The 22,132-nt window shown below is 41.0% G+C and overlaps 1 long non-coding RNA gene across 2 annotated transcripts in view; it reads left to right on the forward strand.

The window, feature by feature from the left end:
* The window catches only part of LOC132826760 (uncharacterized), a 70,838-nt gene that overhangs the window by 14,360 nt on the left and 34,346 nt on the right, over nt 1–22,132 (forward strand). For both annotated transcript variants that reach the window (XR_009645910.1, XR_009645911.1), the window contains exon 2: nt 270–358. This is a non-coding gene — a long non-coding RNA (uncharacterized LOC132826760). The remainder of the gene's footprint in view (nt 1–269; nt 359–22,132) is intronic.

Below are 22,132 nucleotides of genomic sequence, written 5' to 3' on the forward strand. Positions count from 1 at the left end.
GGTTGGGGGAGGAAGAAGATGACCTGTAATAGGGCAGACAGAGCCAGACTGGGTGGTGGGAGCCTGACCCCTATTTCCTCACCATCCAAAAAGAGCCCATCATGGTACTGCCCAGAGAGGACTGGGTCTGCTCCTGTGGGGTTGATGAAACAAAATCTAATGTGCCTTTCAACGCAACTCCCACGTTTTAATTCCGCTGTCAGTGTTGTATTCCCTTATCCTACTGATAACCGTTGGCTGCAATGCATCTGCTCTCTTATGTCTTGCAGGTACCAGCAACACACACATGTACTCCAGGGCAAGAGGGTTTCTCTGCTGCTTCAGAGAAAGAAAGATGAGTGCCTCAGAGGACACACTGGTAAGGCTGCCATCTGACACTTCAGTGACTAATCTTAGCTCAGGTCAGGAGCACTTGCTGGTGAACTCTGCACTGCCACATCCCAAAGCTGGCTGAGGAAGAACCACACCAGATCGTTGGTGCTCAGAGAACTGCCAGAGAGCAGGGACTCGCTCAGCTCCAGGCAGGAGACCCATGTTGTTGGCAACTGGGAGCTTCATATAAAAATACAAGCAGACACAAGAGGTCTGGTGAGAGGCATAGTCCCTGGTTTGGGGCCAGAAGGTGGGTTCAAGTCCCACCTCCCCCAGAGGTATTTCATAGCATGTCTGTTTAAACATATCTATAAACAAACACAGAAATGCCAGGCAAATTGTTGAGTGCTGCCGTGGGGCACCAGTTGCAGGATATAGCCATTGTTTGGGAGCTAGGAAGACTTCACCCTATGCATTGGTTGGTTACTGGTTGAAATTGCCCAAGTTATAAATCGGAGGAACAATTTCAAATTGAGACGAAGGAAGTGAGGAGTTTCAGGGTTTGAATCATGGATTGATTTGTAACCATAGAATCCTTACAGTGTAGAAGCGGGCCCTTTGGCCTATCGAGTGCACACCAACTCTCTGAACAGCATCACATCCAGATCCACCCCTCCTATCCTCTGCGTGTAACCCTGCACCAATTGATGATAAGAATGTGGTTTTAAATCCAGAGCACCAGCTGGTGAAGGTCAAGATCAGAATGATTGTCAGCTATAATTGTTGGAATTTGGGTGATGGAGTTTTCAAAGGAATTGGAATTTGTGTCGGGTGGAACTCAGCAAAATGGTTAACAAGATAAGAAAAGTCTTACATTCATAGGCGATGGGGTTATATAAAATGCCAGAAATTATTGCCTGTCACTCATTGCTCTTTCAAGAGGGATTCAAGATTAGATTCCCTACAGTGTGGAAACAGGCCATTCAGCCCAACCAGTCCACACCGACCCACCGAAGAGTAACCCACCCAGATTAATCACTCTGATTAATGCACCAAACACTATGGGCAATTTAGCATGGCCAATTTACCTAACCTGCACATCTTTGGACTGTGGGAGGAAATTGGAGTACCCGCAGGAAACCCACATAGACACGGAGAGAATGTGCAAACTCCACACAGACAGTCGCCAGAGGCTGGAATTGAACCTGGGACCCTGGTGCTATGAGGCAGCAGTGCTAACCACTGAGCCACTGTGCCACCCCGAGCCATCTTAAACTGTAGTGGTCCATGTGGTTAAAAACATTTCCAAAGTACATCATGACTAACAGATGTACTGGTGCATTATCCCAGTGTTTCTTTCTTTGTGAAGGAAATTAATATTAATTCATTGCTGCATTTTGTTCCTAGCAGCAGACAATTCTATTTCCACCTGTTTGTGTCTATAATTCTGGGTTTGGAAACTGTTTAAACAATATTTTGCAGGAATATGTTTTAAGTATGATGAATGTGTCACTAAAACAACATCAGCAAAGTAGTATGCCAAATCACTTTGGTTGCTTGCCCATGGCAATGCCCATTAAAATGCCGAATCTGGAAGTCTGTTCTATGCAGCATTGTCTTGTGTATTGGGACTACCAGACCTTCTGGTGACATTACTCCAACTCTGCCCTGTCCTGGGTTAAAGCCATGGTGGGGCTTCATAGTGACTCCCCAGTGAGACTGAGGAAACTCTGCAGTAGGGATGTCGCTGGCGTAGGGAGAACGAAGCAAGGGGAGAAACAGAGTGAAACTTAATGAGAACAACAAAGATGAATAGGACTACACACATTCTCTTATTCTCCGTTTCATGTCACAAGACCTCCACTGCAAGTTTAATAAACGGTCAATGTGGAGATTGAACATTGGGTGAGTATTGACAGTGCAGTAAATGAGCATGACAAGAAAATGTTTGACTGCTCCCAATAAGTTCTAATTGCAATTGAATTGAATAAAAGCTGCTGCACAGCTACAGATAAATCTCTCAACTGTAAAAGAATGTGGAAAAGACACTTTGTAATTGGATCGGCTCACATCAGATCCACTCCTTTAACTGGTATGTGCAAGTGAAGTTTCATGATATAACTGAGTCACAGCTTTGATTATCTGATAGTGCGATAATTAATTTGGAAAATTTTAAGCTGGTTGGTATGATATCAAACATCAGAATATCACTATCACCTGATGAAGGAGTGTCGCTCCGAAAGCTAGTGTGCTTCCAATTAAACCTGTTGGACTATAACCTGGTGTTGTGATTTTTAACATCAGAATAGAAGATTGACACAGCCTGAGGTTGTGTATCACTAATGAACAAAGGGATTGAAGGGGCTACAGAAGAGAAATATGTGAGACTAACTTTAAATCTTGACAGTGCACTAGTTAGATTAAACCTTTGAATGATTAATATAGGGATATGTTGCAATTGAAATGGATGAGAAAAAAATACATAAATTACTTTTAGAATCGGCATCTAGTCTTGCTTCCTTGTCAGTTTTCTGTTTACTTTTAGTGGATGTTTTACAATAATAAATCAGTTAGCAGGACACTCAATTCACCTAAGATTACGATTTCTTATCAGGTATTCAAACCCAATTCATGATTAATAGCTCTATGATCATTTTACCTTTGTTACATTGAATCTCCAGGACTGTATCTTGAGAACAAAATGCTGCATTGAGTTCATTGTCTTAAAAGGCTACAGCAGATAACACATTGACACAATTCTCAATCTTAACTGGGAGACAGTGTTTTAGCATCCTGTCTTGACAGTCCAATTTTGTGAAGCTCTATTTAAGCCCCTTAATATGTGATAAAATTCACTTATTCTGTTCTTGGGCAGAGATGCTGCTTTGAAGATAAAATCTTTTAAAAACCAGCTGCTCAAAGAATAATTGAAATCCGTTCCTTAGCATAGTTTAAGTAACAGGTGATATACTGATGGTGATCAATCCTCCATTAGGAACCTGCCAGATGATGAATGACAATTGTCATTGGAGACGAAATGCCTGGCATCCTTTTAGGACTTAAAAGGATACTTCCACTTTCAGGAGGGGCTAGAATTAGGGGACGTAGTTTAAAAATAAGGAGTTGCCCATTTATGAATAGACTATATTTCTCTTGGACGGTCTTGACCCTTTGGAACTTTTAGTGCTCAGGGAACAGTGCAGACAAGGTCAATTGAATACCTTTAAGGCAGAAGTTAATAGCCTCTTGACTGATAAAGGACTGAAATGGATAGCTTTGATAACAATCAGATTAGCCATGACTAATGTATTCAAATAAACCTTTAGGACTATAATCTGGTGTCATTTTGATTTTTGACTGTGATCTTACTAAATGATAGAGCAGGCTCCATTGTTGTTGTGTTGCCATAGTCTTACCAGATCATTGGAGCTGCTCTCTCTTTGGAGAGAAGCGACTGGTGGTGACTTAACCTGAAGGCCACCAGCCCTCTGGGGGCGAGGGAAGAGGTTGAGAAGGAGAGTCCTTCCTGTTAACCTCAAACTGGTGATGGGAATTGAAGCCACTCTGTTGAGATTAAGGACCTGAATGAATGGCCTACCCCTGCTCCTAATTTGCACATTCATGTGTTATCTCTCCAAGTGATCCTTTAAGACACTGCAGAGCCTGATGAAAATATTCTATTTTGGTGACCTCTCACTTAAAGGGCACAATCCATAGAAACTCCTATGCATCTGATTACAACTGTCCTGATATGTCCATCTACTTCTGTATGTCTACACTGAGCTGAAATTACAAACACACGTCAGTTGTGATTATAAAGTCAAGGTTGCATTTATAACCTACTAAAGATCCAGACAGCAGCCTGGAAATGAAGCAATTAAAGTTAATTTGTGCACAGTTGCATGAGTAGCTCTAGTTTTTCATGTCCTTCACAATCGACCTTCATGGTGACTTTTCCTTTTTGGGTTGCTGTGTGTAATGAAAGGACAGTAATCAACTCAAAGTCTGGCTGACACCAGCAATGTTTATTGCAGGAGATTGTGAAGAATCCACCTCACAGCAATTGAGAATAACAGTCCTGGGTAATACCAATGAGTCGTAGACTGCATCACCATCGTAGGGATCAGTGAGGAGTCCCCACTAACCCACAGTACATGCTTTCTGTGCAAGTGTTGATCATTTCCCAAAATCCACGTCTGTTATTCTGCTCTGGTAGGCTCATTAAGGCACACAGTTTCTCCATGCATCACTAAGTGCTACACTCATGAGTCTACAAGACAGAGGAGCAGAACCAAGCCATGAGGTCCATTGAGCCTGCTCTGTCATTCAATGAGGTCATGGCTGACCTGATAATTCTCAACTTCACTTGCCTGCCATTTCTCCTTGTAACCTTCAAAAACCTGATGAAAAATCTGTCCATCCTCAGCCTTTTATGTTCTTAATGAATTCTACAGATTCACTACTCTCTGAGAGAAGAAATACCTCCTTCAATGGGTGACTTCTACCTTTGAGATTATGTCCTTTGGTTCTAGACTCTACCACAACGTGTGGAATGACCTTCCACAGGTACAGTTACAATGTTTAAAAGACACTTAGGTAAGTACATGAATAAGAAACCTTTTACAGGAATATTAGCCAAGTGTAGGCAGGTAAAGGTACTTTAGTTTGGGATTATAGTCAGCATGGACTCGTTGGATCGAAGGGTGTCTTTCCGTGCTGTAGACACTACAAGGAGAGACCACCTGTCTGCAGCTACCCTGGCAAACTACCTAAGAATCTTCTGCTTTTTTTAAGGTGTCCCCTCACTCTTTTAAAGTCCAATGAGCACAAGACCAACCTATTCAACTTCTCCTCCTAAGAAAGTCCCTCCATACCCAAAATCAATTGAGTGACCCTTGGCTGGGCTTCTTCCCTTGCCAGTATTCCTCCCCTTCTGTAAGGGGACAAGTGTTGCATGCCAAAAGTGTAATCCAAAAAAGATCATTTTCTTCAATTGTTTCCCAAGGTACACCATGATCAATTTTGGTTAGTTTTTCATTGATTGCATCTTGTCTTGCATGTGCCTGGCCTAGAACTTACAACGATCACAGTTTGAAGTAAACATGTGTTGTGTTTTGTAAGCCGAATTCATAAGTTGGATGTATTTGTTTTATACACGTGGAATAAGATCTGCATGTGTCAGTGTTTTGGAGAATTAGGAACATGGAGTATTATTCCATTCCACACACCTTTTGTGTGTAATTTTGAATAGAGATTGGCACATACTCAATGTAATAGTGTAATCTTTTTAGTTCAAGGTGATTATACTGCATTCTTTAACAAAGCAGTTCTGGTAGAACCGGGCATCAGCAAGTTTGTTGGCAGGGTGCTGAACACGTGAGTGAGGATAATGCTTGCCTCTCAGCTAGAATCTATTTATTCATTTCATCAGTCTTGGCAGTAGGTGCAATTAAAGAGGGTGCTATAATTTCAACACCTTGAAGAGATCCCATTGATCATTGGGGATGGTGATTGCTGGATCTGAATATGAAAAGTAATATCAGAACTTCAATTGTGGAAAGATATGGCGTGTGGGTGGGAGGTGAGAATTTGCCAGTGGTATACATTAAAGGAAACCGGGAAAGACCGATGTAGACAAAAGGCCTATAAAAGACACACATTGCCAATGAAGCAACAACCTTTTTCTGCCTTTTAAAAACTCAATTTTTACTTGTTTCTTCCACAAAAGAGCCTCACCATTTCTAGATTAAATTATCTACAGTGTGGAAACAGGCCCTTCAGCCCAACAAGTCCACACTGACCCTCTGAAGAGCAATCCACCCAGACCCATTCCCCTACATTTACCCCTGACTAATCCACCTAACACGATGGGTAATTTAGCATGGCCAATTCACCTGACGTGCACATCTTTGGACTGTGGGAGGAAACTGGAACACCCAGAGGGAACCCACACAGATACAAGGGGAATGTGTAAACACCACAGACAGTTGCCTGAGGTGGGATTCGAACCCGGGTGCTGTGAGGCAGCAGTGCTAACCATTGAGCCACCATGCCGTCCAACTTACTCTGAGTGCACTGTGAATATATATATGTACAAAAAATAAGGAACTTACAGCTGAAGTACCAATGGTTCTCATTTATGATAAATCTAAATGAGCAGTGTCTGGACTGCTTGGCCGATTTATGGCAAGAACACACCAGAAGCTAATTTTGCAGGAAATACCACAAACAACTAATATTCCTGTCACAGAACATCACTTGGTCTGATTAATCATTAGATTTGTGCTCCAAATGAAAGGATGATCTCCCCAGTTCTGTTATATGCACAGAATGCTGGAGAAACCCACCAGGTCTGGAGGTCTCTGTGGGGCCAAAACCAGGGAGAATGTTTTGACTCCCGTACGACTCTTCTTCAGAATCTTCTCCCGAGTTCCATGTAGTGTAGACCATGGATGGGTGAAAACTGTTCTGTTATCTATGCATCTCAAGATTCCTTTTGAATGGAAGGTAATGGGCCTTTCAGAATTGGCACAATTGTGGACCTGTTTCAGATTCTAGGATTTGAATTTAAATGATAATGAGAATTGGTATTTTGGATCTGACTGGCTGAAATTCTTAGCTTTGATTTGATGAAAGGTTATTGTACTCTGGGTTTGTCGTTTGATTCAATGGGATCCTATGACATCTTGATCACAATGAAGCATTCTCATAGCTACAGATGTTTAATAATGAGTTATGTAATTGATTATGTAATCAGTTGTGTAAATGATTTAAATACAATGATTGTAATGTATTTTACATATGCATAAAGATCTAAGCCATTTGAGAAGCACTAGTTAATTTTAAGGTGCTAGCTGATTAGGACTGAGACAACAAAATCTGTTTTGGTGAAGTTTCAAAAGCGTGCCAATATAACCCGTCCAAATTCTGTCACCAAGTTGACCAGTGGCTACTATGTTTGTTCCTGTGCCAAGAAAGGAATTATGCCAAAGCGTAGATTGTGATGTTAAAGTCTAAGACCACACAATATATAAAACAACAGCATACGACTTGCCTCGGACTATCCCTAATTGAAGTATAGTATGCAATAGACAAGGGAAAAATTGTCATGGCAAAACAGAAAGTTTGCTGGCATATGCACCAATTGTAAAACATTCTGGTTTTTTTTTCTATTATTTCAGAGATTGTTGCATTTTGTGATTCTAGGACAGTTTGAACTATTTTGTGAGTCAAGTGTTGAATTGCTGAATTGCTTTTGCCTCTGTGCAATAATAAAATCATGTAAATATGTTCAACTAATTTCAGTCAAAAGTATATTTCTCCTGTAAGATTCTCTGATGCATAAAGATGCACATTTTGGGATAACACCAAATGTTGAATTGCCAAGGGAAACTGCAAACTTCACAAATTGAGGGGGAATAAATCCAAATTTTATTTTGAATCGCAAATATCGGCTCAGTGGTTCAGTGGTTAGCTCTGCTGCCTCACAGTGCCAGGGACCTGAGATCAATTCCATTCCCTGGCTGTTGCGTGGAGTTTGCATGTTCTCCCTGTGTCTGTGTGTGTTTCCAGTGGATGCTCTGGTTTCCACCCATAGTCGAAAGATGTGCAAGTTAGGTGGATTAGCCACGCTAAATTGCCCCATGGTGTTCAGGGGTATAGCCATGGGAAATGAGGAATCAGGCTGGGGGCATGGATCTGGCTGGGAGGCTATTCGGAGGGTCAGTGTGGACCCATTATGCCGAATGGCCTGTTTCCACTGTAGGGATTCTGTGTTGATCCACCTTGTCTATATCCTAAAAGGTTGTAGCTAAATGTAGGAATTCCTAAGGATTATAATCTGAAACTAATTGGATATGAAATGACTCTGAGATATAGTTTGATTCTTGTGACTCGACACTATATTTTTCTTATATTGTTGAATAACAACTTCAAGGCAGTTACAATGTGACTCAGTTGATGAAATATAATCACTGAATTCCGACTGGTGTGTTCAAAAAGGGAAGGCAAACAGTAACTAAAAACATGAATTTATATTTCACTGATCAACCCTATTTTATAACATTGGATCCAATGTTTTCTTCAAATTAAATCATTGATGTCAAAACTCGAGTAAATTATATAATCCAGGTTGTTGTAAAAGGGATTACATTCAGTTCTTTTAATCTCTGAAATAAATTAGACTCTGAGGCAGACTTCAATTCAATGAAAGACAATTGTAACCAAACTGATGGAATTCTTTGACATGCCGTGCAGGTGTGTTCATACGTATCGTGCTTTGTTACTGAATGAGTCTTTTTATAATTATTTATATGTATTTATGTTCAATATGCAAATATTCTGAGTAGAGAAGGAGCAAAACGTGACTACCTTCGGCCATGATACAGGGGAAGCGACTGAAGAAACATTAGGGGAACACTTTAAGTCTAGTGATTTATAATTCTATTTATTTTAAAAATAGTTATGGAAAAGATTGGGAGGCACAGTGTCTAATGATTAGCACTGTAGCCTCCCCATACCACAAACCTGGGTTCAATTCCACCATTGGGGAGAAAGTGAGGTCTGCAGATGCTGGAGATCAGAGCTGAAAATGTGTTGCTGGAAAAGCGCAGCAGGTCAGGCAGCATCCAAGGAACAGGAAATTCGACGTTTCGGGCACAAGCCCTTGATCAGTTCAATTCCACCATTGGGCAACTATCTATGTGGCATTTGCACATTCTACCCATGTATTCATGGTTTTCAGCAAGGTGCTCTGGTTTCCTCCCACAGTCCAAAGAAGTGCAGGATTGGCCACGCTAAATTGCTCATAATGTTCAGGGCTGTGCAGCCTGGGTGCATTAGCCATGGGAAATACAGGGTGACAGTGATAGGGCAGCAGGGTAGGTCAGTGTGGGATGGTCCTCAGAGGTCAGTGTGAACTCAGTGGGCTGAATGGCCTGCTTACACACTGTGTGGTCTCTATGATAAAGTCTTTCACTAAAAATTAAATCTTTTAATTGGTGTAAGGCAAATTTTAATCGTATGAAACAAGAACTTTTGAAAGTTGACGATTGAAGCGGGTCAAAGGGCATCTGATAAATGGAAAGCTTTCAAAAATGTGTTAGAGCATTCAGATTGCTCATGTTCCTGTTAATGAAAGATAAAGTTGGTAGGATTAGAGAATGATAGGTAACTAAAGATATTGAGGTTTTATTCAAGAAAAAAAACCTCCTATATTTGATAAAGAAATGTGTGTGTTTAAATGCATCTTTAATAGTATCAAGAATGTAGGGGCATTCTTAGGAGGGAGATGAGGAAGACAGAGAAAGGCTATGCTGTAGCATTGGCAAATAAGGTTAAGGATAACCCAAAGAGACTCTACAAGGTAAGAGCAAGAGAACAACTAGAGAGCAGCACTCCTTTAAAGGTCAAAGCGGCCATCTTTGTGTTAACCCCAGGTGATGGGTGAGATATGAAATGAGTAGTTCACATCAGTTTTTACCGTGGAGAAAGAGATGGACTCTAGAGAACTCAGAAATAAATATTGATGGTTTGAAAACAGTTCACATTACTGAATAGAAAGTGCTGAGGTCTTAGAAAATGTAACAGGGGTACATCTCCAGGACCTGATCTTGTGTTGTGAGAAGTTAGGGAGGAAATTGTGAGACCCTTGCAGAACTTTTTGTGTATCATTTATAACAATGGGTGAGGTGCTGGATGACTGGAGATGGCTAATGTGCCTTTGCTGAAGTAAAGATGAAAGCAGAATTTTGGAAACTAAAGACCTGTGAAGTCTATCCCTTGATCATCCCTTTTATAGACAGCTGCGTTCAGTCATGCCTTTTAATGTTTACTTGCCTGAGCACAGACCTGATCTTACTACACCCACCAGGTCCTGGCACATGAATTTGGAATACTAGTTGTTGTTTGAACCTGGTAGAGGTGGAGGGAAAGTCAAGCTAATTGTCATCCAAAATTTCTTTTCGTCCCTTTCAAAACATCTGAATCTTATCCCATTGTTGCCTTGTATCACAAAACCCCTGCATCAGCCATCTGCTAGCTTTATTTCCTACTTTTTCAAGCTTTGGGGTTTACAGTTTTGTATTGTTCAAGTTATTGGTCAGAAATTCCTTGGAACAAAGCAAGTAGAAACAGGATTAGGCTATTAAGCTCCTCCTACTGTCCTGCCATCCTATAAGATCATGATGATCTCTCCCAGGCTTCGCATCTTCTTTGTGCCAGTTCCTCATACTTTGCAACTTCTCTATGTTTCAAAAATCTGTCTGCCTCCTCTTTTTAAATACTTTGTAGCCTAGCCTGTATAGCTCTGAGTAAGGAATTCTTTGAATCTCAGTTTGAGATTGTACCTTTCTTTTAAAATATATTTTTGTTGATAAAATAGATTTTTTAATATAACAAGAAATGCAAAGCAATTCAAAACAGTTAAAAAAATTTTAAAATCTAACCCACCCTCATGTACAAATACATAAATATATATAGAAAAATATAGAATAAAAAACTCAACGAACTATTAAACTAAATAAATAATAACAACAACAAACTAACATAGTAATAACTCAACTCAGCCAAACAAGACACTCATATGTTCACAGTTCCTCTTTCCTGGATATTGAACTCGCAAAACACAATCGCTATGGCTATATAAAAGCCCTTGCTAGTGTGGCAGATAAATCTGTGTCCAGATATTCTAAAAAGGGCTGCCATGTCGTATAAGAATTCTCAGTTTTGTGGTGTACCATAATTGTGAGAAAATCCAAAGGAATATGCTCCATAACTACCTTCTGCCAATCTGACAGGCCCGGGTGGTTTTCGGATACCCAACCTAGCAAGATATTCTTTGGTGCAAAAAAATGAGGATATTGAAACGTTTTTTCTTATGCGCATCTGGGCAGGCCCAGAAGAAGAGAATTTGGGTCCTTCTCCACCCTTACACCCAAAACCCTCTCCATTGCACCTGCTACAGCACTCCAGCATGTTTGAAGCCTACCATAAGACCAGAGACAATGGCTAAGTGTGCCCGTATAGACTTTGTACTTGGGACATGTTGAAGATGCCCCGGTTTAAATTTTGACAAATAGTCCAGAGCCACGTGAACCCTATGGAGAATCTTTTAACTGCAAAGCATGGGTCCTCTTGCAAATGGATATCTTTCTTGCCTTTTCCCCAAATACATTCCCATGCCTCTGAGGAGACTTCAACACCTAGCTCTCTCTCCCATACCCTGTAGTCGATCGAACTCATCTGAAGGGGCACCCCAATTGATAATATAGAGTGCTAAAAAATGCACTCTTAGCACTGAAAACCCTCCTTTCTATGTCGGATTTGTAGGGATCAGTCAAAAGTGTAGTCTTTTTTTTTGAATAAAATCCCCAACTTGGGGAAAAAAATGAAAGTGATCCCTGTTAGATAGCTAGTATTTCCACGCTAACTGATTGAACAACATCATTGTGTCCCTCAAATAAATTGCCCATGCAAGACACACCCCTACCTGCCCAACATTTGAATCCTGAATCTATCATCCCCAGTTGAAATCCCGGCATACCCACTAAAGGTGTAAAAGGAAATGTTTTGCCAATATTGTCTTCCCTCTACCAAATTGCCCGCCATGCTGTAACAGTATTGATAACTATTGGGTGATGGCAATATTCCTTGACTATCCTCATTTTGTCCAAAAACACCAAGCTAGTCAGGGACACTTTGCCTGGGAGGCTTCGATATCTAACCATATTGAAAGTGGGTCCCCACAGGCCCAATCACTCACATTGGATAAAAGCGAACTTAATTGGTAGCTTTTAATGTCTGGGGGATGTGGATCTCCCAATCTGTGAGGCAGTTGCAGTTGAGCTAATTTAATGAGGGGCCACTTAGGTTGCCAAATAAAGGAGCTGAACCAGCCATTCAGTTTCCTGAATATTTGCTAATTGAAAGTCAGGAGGAGCATCCATAATTTTGATCCCACTTCTGGAGCTGGTATATAGGGATCCCCACCAACGGCTTCTGCCAATAGTTCATTCACCAATGTAAAAAGCAGTGGTGAAAGGGGACAGCCTGATGGCTGTCCTAAACATATTAAAATTGCTTGATTGTACCTATTGGTGATGACAGCAACAAGAGGGTCACTGTAGAGAACCTTTACCCATCTTATGAAGACTTCGCCCAAACCAAACCGCTCCAGAATATAGAAAAGGTACAGCCACTCAACTCGGTCCAATGCCTTCTCTGTATCTATACAAATCACCAATCCCTGCATTGACAGGGCTTGAATTACATTTATGCAGCTCCTAACATTATTGGAGGATCTGTGACACTTTATGAAGCCTGTCTAATCCTCTTTAACAATAGTGGGTAACACAGTCTCCAGCCTTAACACAAGAGTCTTAGAGAGGATTTTAAAGTCCACTTTTAAGAGTGAAATGGCCCTGTACAAAGCGCAGTCCTCCAGGACCTTCCCTTTGTCCAGAATAAGTAAAATATTGGTCACTTTCAGAGATGGCATGAAACAATCATGGCTGTATGAGTCATTGAACATATTGAGCATTGGGCCTGACAATATGTTCATAAATTTCTTATAGAATTTGCTGTGCGGTCCATCAGGAATGTGTGCCTTTCCACTGTGAAGCTGCTTCACAGCTTCCTGCATCTTTTGCTCTGATATGGGGACATTGAGAAAGGACTCTTGTTCGGGGTTCACGCCCAGGAGCTTCAGATCCTTCAAAAAAAATTCCATATTGGCCCGCCCCTCCTCACAGCCCTCACCTTGGTATAATTTAGAGTAAAATCTTTACAATGTCACATTAATCTTTTTGGAGTCACATGTTAAGTTCCCAGACCCTTCCCTAATTGCTGTAATGGCTTGAGGGGCGCTCCTTTTCCTGGCGAGATATGCTAAGTATTTGCCTGGCCTGTTACCATGCTCATATAACCTTTGCTTTGCAAAGTAAACTCCTTCTTTGCCGTCTATGTGAGGACAGAATTCAATGCAGATCGCAGCGCCATAATCCTCTGTAGCTTGACCAATAAGGGCCTGTCAAAGTAAGCCTTCCTGGCTGCCTTCAACCGTGCTTCAAGGTGACATTGCTGCTCACCCTTCTGCCACTTCCTCCTGGCAGAGTACGAAATAATTAACCCCCGGCATAGGCTTTGGCAGTTTCCCACAGGATAGATGGATTGCCAACCAAGCCTGAGTTAATGTTTAGCAATGTCCGAAATTCTCTAGAGAAATACTCCACAAATGTATTATCCTTTAGGATAGAGGGATCCATTCGCCAGTACCTCGAACCCACTGTTACGACCTTAATCTTAACCAACAAGTACACTGGAGATGGTAATATTACTAATCGTACAAGATGCCACCAAGTCCAGGGTTGCCACAGGGTTTGCAAAAAAAAGTCAATCCTGGTGTGACATCAGTATGGATTGGAAAAAAACGTAAGACCTCTGCCTGTAGGGTGGAGACGCCTCCAGATGTCCACCAACCCTAACTCCACACACAGATCGACTAGTTGCTTAGTTTGTGCAGAGGATATTGAGGGGCCTTTGGGCAACCTGCCTATTGTGGGAACCATGAGACATTTGAAATCTCCCCCAGTTAAATGTGATCAAATTCACTTAGTGTGTTCTTGGGCAGAAATACTGCTTTGAAGATGAAATCTTTTAAAAACCAGCTGCTGAAAGAGTGATTGAAGTTCATTCTTTAGCATAGTTTAAGTAACAGGTGATATACTGATGGTGATCAATCCTGCATTAGGAACCTGCCTCTCGATAAATGACAATTGTGATTATTTGAAACTAAATTCTTGATGTCCTTTTGGGACTTCAAAAGATATTTCCAATGGGAGAGAGGCTAGACTTAGAGAACGTAGTTTAAAAATAAGGAGTTGCCCATTTATGAGGAGACTACATTTCTCTCGGAGGGTCTTTGGAACTTTTGTGCCCAGGCAACAGTGCAGACAAGGTCAATTGAATATCTTTAAGGCAGAGGTTCATAGCCTCTTGACTGATAAAGGCGTTAAAGGTTACCAGGGTAGATTGAAATGGATAGCTTTGGTCACAATCAGATTAGCCATGATCTTACCATGTATTCAAATAAACCTTTAGGCCTATAATCTGGTGTCATTTTGATTTTTGACTGTGATCTTACTAAATGATAGAGCTGGCTCCATTGTTGTTGTGTTGCCATAGTCTTACCAAAGAGAGTAATTCAGGTGACATAATCTGAAGGCCACCAGCCCCCAGGTGAGGGAAGAGGTTGAGAAGGACAGTCCTTCCTGTTTAGCTCAAACCGGTGATGGGAATTGAACCCATGCTGTTGACATCAAGGACCTGAATGAATGGCCTACCCCTGCTCCTAATTTGCACATTCATGTGTTATCTCTCCAAGTGATCCTTTAAGACACTGCAGAGCCTGATGAAAATAGTTCTATTTTTGGTGACCTCTCACTTAAAGGGCACAATCCATAGAAACTCCAATGCATCTGATTACAACTGTCTTGATATGTCCATCTGCTTCTGTATGTCTACACTGAGCTGAAATTACATACACACGTCAGTTGTGATTATAAAGTCAAGGTTGCATTTATAACCTACTAAAGAGCCAGACAGCAGCCTGGGTAATACCAATGAGTCGTAGACTGCATCACCATCGTAGGAATCAGTGATAAGTCCCCACTGATCCACAGTACATGCTTTCTGTGCAAGTGTTGATCATTTCCCAAAATCCACGTCTGTTATTCTGCTCTGGTAGGCTCATTAAGGCACACAGTTTCTCCATGCATCACCAGGTGCTACACTCATGAGGCTACAAGACATGAGGTCCATTGAGCCTGCTCTGTCATTCAATGAGGTCATGGCTGACCTGATAATTCTCAACTTCACTTGCCTGCCATTTCTCCTTGTAACCTTCGAAAACCTGATGAAAAATCTGTCCATCCTCAGCCTTTAATGTTCTTAATGAATTCTACAGATTCACTACTCTCTGAGAGAAGAAATACCTCCTTCAATGGGTGACTTCTACCTTTGAGATTATGTCCTTTGGTTCTAGACTCTACCACAACGTGTGGAATGACCTTCCACAGGTACAGTTACAATGTTTAAAAGACACTTAGGTAAGTACATGAATAAGAAACCTTTTACAGGAATATTAGCCAAGTGTAGGCAGGTAAAGGTACTTTAGTTTGGGATTATAGTCAGCATGGACTCGTTGGATCGAAGGGTGTCTTTCCGTGCTGTAGACACTACAAAGAGAGACCACCTGTCTGCAGCTACCCTGGCAAACTGCCTAAGAATCTTCTGTTTTTTATAAGGTGTCCCCTCACTCTTTTAAAGTCCAATGAGCACAAGACCAACCTATTCAACTTCTCCTCAAAAGAAAGTCCTTCCATACCCAAAATCAATTGAGTGACCCTTGGCTGGGTTTCTTCCATTGTCAATATTCCTCCCCTTCTGTAAGGGGACAAGTTTTGCATGCCAAAAGTGTAATCCAAAAAAGATCATTTTCTTCAGTTGCTTCCCAATGATCAATTATGATACTATGATCAATTTTGGGTAGTTTTTCATTGATTGCATCTTGTCTTGCACGTGCCTGACCTAGAACTTACAACGATCGCAGTTTGAAGTAAACGTGAGTGCTGTGTTTTGTAAGCTGAATTCATAAGTTGGATGTATTTGTTTTATACAAGTGGAATAAGAACTGCATGCGTCAGTGTTTTGGAGAATTAGGAACATGGAGTATTATTCCATTCCACACACCTTTTGTGCGTAATTTTGAATAGAGATTGGCACATACTCAATGTAATAGTGTAATCTTTTGAGTTCAAGGTGATTATACTGCATTCTTTAACAAAGCAGTTCTGGTAGAACCGGGCATCAGCAAGTTTGTTGGCAGGGTGCTGAACACGTGAGTGAGGATAATGCTTGCCTCTCAGCTCGAATCTATTTATTCATTTCATCAGTCTTTTCCTGGAACCTTGCAAGCGTATTGGCATAAGGTGCAATTAAAGAGGGTGCTATAATTTCAACACCTTGAAGAGATCCCATTGATCATTGGGGATGGTGATAGCTGGATCTGAATATGAAAGGTAATATCAGAACTTCAATTGTGGAAAGATATGGTGTGTGGGTGGGAGGTGAGAATTTGCCAGTGGTATACATTAAAGGACCTATGTAGACAAAAGGCCTATAAAAGACACACATTACCAATGAAGCAACAACCTTTTTCTACCTATTAAATACTCAATTTTTGCCCATTTCGTCTGCAAAAGAGCCTCATCATTTCTGGATTAAATTACCTACAGTCTGGAAACAGGCCGTTCGGCCCAACAAGTCCACACTGACCCTCTGAAGAACAACCCACCCAGACCGATTCCCCTACATTTACCCCTGACTAATCCACCTAACACGATGGGCAATTTAGCATGGCCAATTCACCTGACCTGCACATCTTTGGACTGTGGGAGGAAACTGGAACACCCAGAGGGAACCCGCACAGACACGAGGAGAACGTGCAAACACCACACAGACAGTTGCCTGAGATGGGATTTGAACCCAGGTGCTGTGAGGCAGCAGTGCTAACCATTGAGCCACTATGCCGTCCAACCTACTCTGGTTCTCATTTCTGATAAATCTAAATGAGCAGTGTCTGGACTGCTTGGCTGATTTGTGGCAAGAACACACCAGAAGCTAATTTTGCAGGAAATATCAGAAACAACTAATATTCCTGTCACTGAACATCACTTCGTCTGATTAATCATTCGATTTGTGCTCCAAATGAAAGGATGATCTCCCCAGTTCTGTTACATGCACAGAGTGCTGGAGAAACCCACCAGGTCTGGAGGTCTCTGTGGGGCCAAAACAAGAGAGAATGTTTCGAGTCTAGTACGACTCTTCTTCAGAATCTTCTCCCGAGTTCCATGTAGTGTAGACCATGGATGGGTGAAAACCGTTCTGTTATCTATGCACCTTAAGATTCCTTTTGAATGGAAGGTAATGGGCCTTTCAGAATTGGCACAATTATGGACCTGATCTGTTTCAGATTCTAGGATTTGAATTTAAATGATAATGAGAATTGATATTTTGGATCTGACTGGCTGAATTCTGAGCTTTGATTTGATGAAAGGTTATTGTACTCTGGGTTTGTCATTTGATTCAATGGGATCCTATGACAACCTGATCACAATGAAGCATTCTCATAGCTAAAGATGTTCAGTAATAAACATGTATCGATCATAATTTTCTGAATGCAATAAATGATTTATGTACAATGATACAAGTTTAACAATGGCAACATGCATTATGAAGTTTTAAGCCATTAGAGAAGCACTAGTTAATTTTAAGGTGCCACCTAAATCGGACTGAGATAACAAAATCTGTTTTGGTGAAGTTTCAAAAGCATGCCAATATAACCCGTCCAAACTCTGTCACCAAGTTGACCAGCGGCTACTATGTTTGTTCTTTTGCAAAGAATTGAATTATGCCAATGCGTAGATTGTGATGTTAAACTCTTAAGATCACACAATATATAAAACAACAGCATACGACTTGCGAAGGAGTATCCCTAATTGCTTACTATACTGCAATAGACAAGGGAAAATTTGTCATGGCAAAACAGAAAAATTGCTGGCACATGCACCAATTGTAAAATGTCCTTTTTTTATTCTTGTATTATTTCAGAGGTTGTTGTATTTTGTGAATTTAAGATGAAGTTCTGTTTGGTTCATTTACTGTAAAGAAGGATTATATTTTGTGTAGTGGATGTGAAACAATATGTGAAACGTGTACAGAGAAAGCTGTGGTTTGTGGTTAGGGTGCTGAACGGACTTCCTTTTAATCAGAGATTGCCATGTTGTGGTGGTCAGCGGGAAATTCATGGGGCAATGCTGCACCTACACTACAATGGCCAGAGTCTCAGTTACAACTTTGATGACGTTCTAGGACAGTTTGAACTATTTTGTGAGTCAAGTGTTGAATTGCTGAATTGCTTTTGCCTCTGTGCAATAATAAAATCATGTAAATATGTTCAACTAATTTCAGTCAAAAGTGTATTTCTCCTATAAGATTCTCCATAAAGATGCACATTTTGGGATGACACCAAATGTTGAATTGCCAAGGGAAACTGCAAACTTCACAAATTGAGGGGGAATAAATCCAAATTTTATTTTGAATCTCAAATATTGGCCCGATGGTTCAGTGGTTAGCTCTGCTGCCTCACAGTGCCAGGCACCTGAGATCAATTCCATTCCCGGGCTGTTGCGTGGAGTTTGCATGTTCTCCCTGTGTCTGTGTGTTTCCAGTGGATGCTCTGGTTTCCACCCATAGTCGAAAGATGTGCAAGTTAGGTGGATTAGCCACGCTAAATTGCCCCATGGTGTTCAGGGGTATAGCCATGGGAAATGTAGAATCAGGCAGGGGGCATGGATCTGGCTGGGAGGCTATTCGGAGGGTCAGTGTGGACCCATTATGCCGAATGGCCTGTTTCCACTGTAGGGATTCTGTGTTGATCCACCTTGTCTATATCCTAAAAGGTTGTAGCTAAATGTAGGAATTCCTAAGGAGTATAATCTGAAACCATTTGAATATGAAAAACTCTGAGATCCAGTTTGATTCTTGTGACTCGACACTATCTTTTTCTTATATTGTTGAATAACAACTTCAATGCAGTTACAATGTGACTCAGTTGATGAAATATAATCACTGAATTCCGACTGGTGTGTTCAAAAAGGGAAGGCAAACAATAACTAAAAACATGAATTTATATTTTACTGATCAACCCTATTTTATAACATTGGATCCAATGTTTTCTTCAAATTAAATCATTGATGTCAAAACTCGAGTAATTTATATAATCCAGGTTGTTGTAAAAGGGATTACATTCAGTTCTTTTAATCTCTGAAATAACTTAGACTCTGAAGCAGACTTCAATTCAATGAAAGACAATTCTAACTAAACTGATGGAATTCTTTGACATGCCGTGCAGGTGTGTTCATAAGTATCGTGCTTTGTTACTGAATGAGTCATTTTATAATTATTTGTATGTATTTATGTTCAATATGCAAATGTTCTGAGTAGAGAAGGAGCAAAACCTGACCACCTTTGGCCATGATATAGGGCAAGCGACTGAAGAAACATTAGGGGAACACTTTGAGTCTAGTGATTTATAATTCTATTTATTTTAAAAATAGTTATGGAAAACCTTGGGCGGCACAGTGTCTAATGATTAGCACTGCAGCCTCCCCATACCACAAACCTGGGTTCAATTCCACCATTGGGGAGAAAGTGAGGTCTGCAGATGCTGGAGACCAGAGCTGAAAATGTGTTGCTGGAAAAGCGCAGCAGGTCAGGTAGCATCCAAGGAACAGGAAATTCGACGTTTCAGGCACAAGCTCTCCATCAGGAGGGCTTGTGCCCGAAACGTCGAATTTCCTGTTCCTTGGATGCTGCCTGACCTGCTGCGCTTTTCCAGCAACACATTTTCAGTTCAATTCCACCATTGGGCAACTGTGTATGTGGCATTTGCACAGTCCACCCATGTATTCATGGTTTTCAGCAAGGTGCTCTGGTTTCCTCCCACAGTCCAAAGAAGTGCAGGATTGGCCATGCTAAATTGCCCATAATGTTCAGGGCTGTGCAGCCTGGGTGCATTAGCCGTGGGAAATACAGGGTTACAGGGATAGAGCAGCAGGGTAGGTCAGTGTGGGATGGTCCTCACAGAGGTCAGTGTGAACTCAGTGGGCTGAATGGCCTGCTTACACACTATGGGGTGTCTATGATAAAGTCTTTCATTAAAAATTAAATCTTTTAATTGGTGTAAGGTAAATTTTAATCGTATGAAACAAGAACTTTTGAAAGTTGACGATTGAAGCGGGTCAAAGGGCATCTGATAAATGGAAAGCTTTCAAAAATGTGTTCGAGAATTCAGGTTGCTCATTTTCCTGTTAGTGAAAGATAAATTTGGTAGGATTAGAGAATGATAGGTAACTAAAGATATTGAGGTTTTATTAAGAATAAAAAAAAGTCCTATATTCGATAAAGAAATGTGTGTGTTTAAATGCATCTGTAATAGTATAAAGAGTGTAGGGGCATTCTTAGGAGGGAGATGAGGAAGACAGAGAAAGGCTATGCTGTAGCATTGGCAAATAAGGTTAAGGATAACCCAAAGAGACTCTGCAAGGTAAGAGCAAGAGAACAACTAGAGAGCAGCACTCCTTTGAAGGTCAAAGGGGCCATCTTTGTGTTAACCGCAGGTGATGGGGGAGATATGAAATGAATAGTTCACGTCAGTTTTTACCGTGGAGAAAGAGATGGACTCTAGAGAACTCAGAAATAAATATTGATGGTTTGAAAACAGTTCACATTACTGAATAGAAAATGCTGAGGTCTTAGAAAATGTAACAGTGGGTACATCTCCAGGACCTGATCTTGTGTTGTGAGGATGTTGTGAGAAGCTAGGGAGGAAATTGTGAGACCCTTGCAGAACATTTTGTGTATCATTTATAACTATGGGTGAGGTTAATCTAACCCACCCTCATGTACAAATACATAAATATATATAGAAAAATATAGAATAAAAAACTCAACGAACTATTAAACTAAATAAATAATAACAACAACAAACTAACATAGTCATAACTCAACTCAGCCAAACAAGACACTCATATGTTCACTGTTCCTCTTTCCTGGATATTGAACTCGCAAGACACAATCGCTATGGCTATATAAAAGCTCTTGCTGGTGTGACAGGTAAATCTGTGTCCAGATATTCTAAAAAGGGCTTTCATGTCTTTTAAAAATTCTCAGTTTTGTGGTGTACCATAATTGTGAGAAAATCCAAAGGAATATGCTCCATAACTACCTTCTGCCAATCCAACAGGCTCGTGTGGTTTTCAGATACCCAACCTAGCAAGATATTCTTTGCTGCAAAAAATTGAAGATATTGAAAAGTTTTTTCTTATGCGCATCTGGGCAGGCCCAGAAGAAGAGAATTTGGGTCCTTCTCCACCCTTACACCCAAACCCCACTCCATTGCACCTGCTACAGCACTCCAGCATGTTTGAAACCTACCATAAGACCAGAGACAATGGCTAAGTGTGCCCGTATAGACTTTGTACTTGGGACATGTTGAAGATGCCCCGGTTTAAATTTTGACAAATAGTCCAGAGCAAGTGGACCCCGTGGAAAATCTTTTAACTGCAAAGCATGGGTCCTATTGTAAATGGATATCTTTCTTGCCTTTTCCCCAAATACATTCCCATGCCTCTGAGGAGACTTCAACACCTAGCTCTCTCTCCCATACCCTGCAGTCGATTGAACTCATCTGAGGGGCACCCCAATTGATGATATAAAGTGCTAAAAAAATATACTATTAGCAATGAGAACCCTCCTCTCTATGTCGGATTTGTAGGGATCAGTCAAAAGTGTAGTCTTTTTCTAAATAAAATCCCCAACTTGGGGAAAAAAATGAAAGAGATCCCTGTTAGATAGCTAGTATTTCCACGCTAACTGATTGAACAACATCATTGTGTCACTCAAATAAATTGCCCATGCAAGACACACCCCTAGCTGCCCAACGTTTGAATCCTGAATCTATCATCCCCAGTTGAAATCCCGGCATACCCACTAAAGGTGTAAAAGGAAATGTTTTGCCAATATTGTCTTCCCTCTACCAAATTGCCCGCCATGCTGTAACAGTATTGATAACTATTGGGTGATGGCAATATTCCTTGACTATCCTCATTTTGTCCAAAAACACCAAGCTAGTCAGGGACACTTTGCCTGGGAGGCTTCGATATCTAACCATATTGAAAGTGGGTCCCCACAGGCCCAATCA

This window comes from Hemiscyllium ocellatum, chromosome 23, assembly GCF_020745735.1.
Source record: "Hemiscyllium ocellatum isolate sHemOce1 chromosome 23, sHemOce1.pat.X.cur, whole genome shotgun sequence".
Taxonomy (NCBI): domain Eukaryota; kingdom Metazoa; phylum Chordata; class Chondrichthyes; order Orectolobiformes; family Hemiscylliidae; genus Hemiscyllium; species Hemiscyllium ocellatum.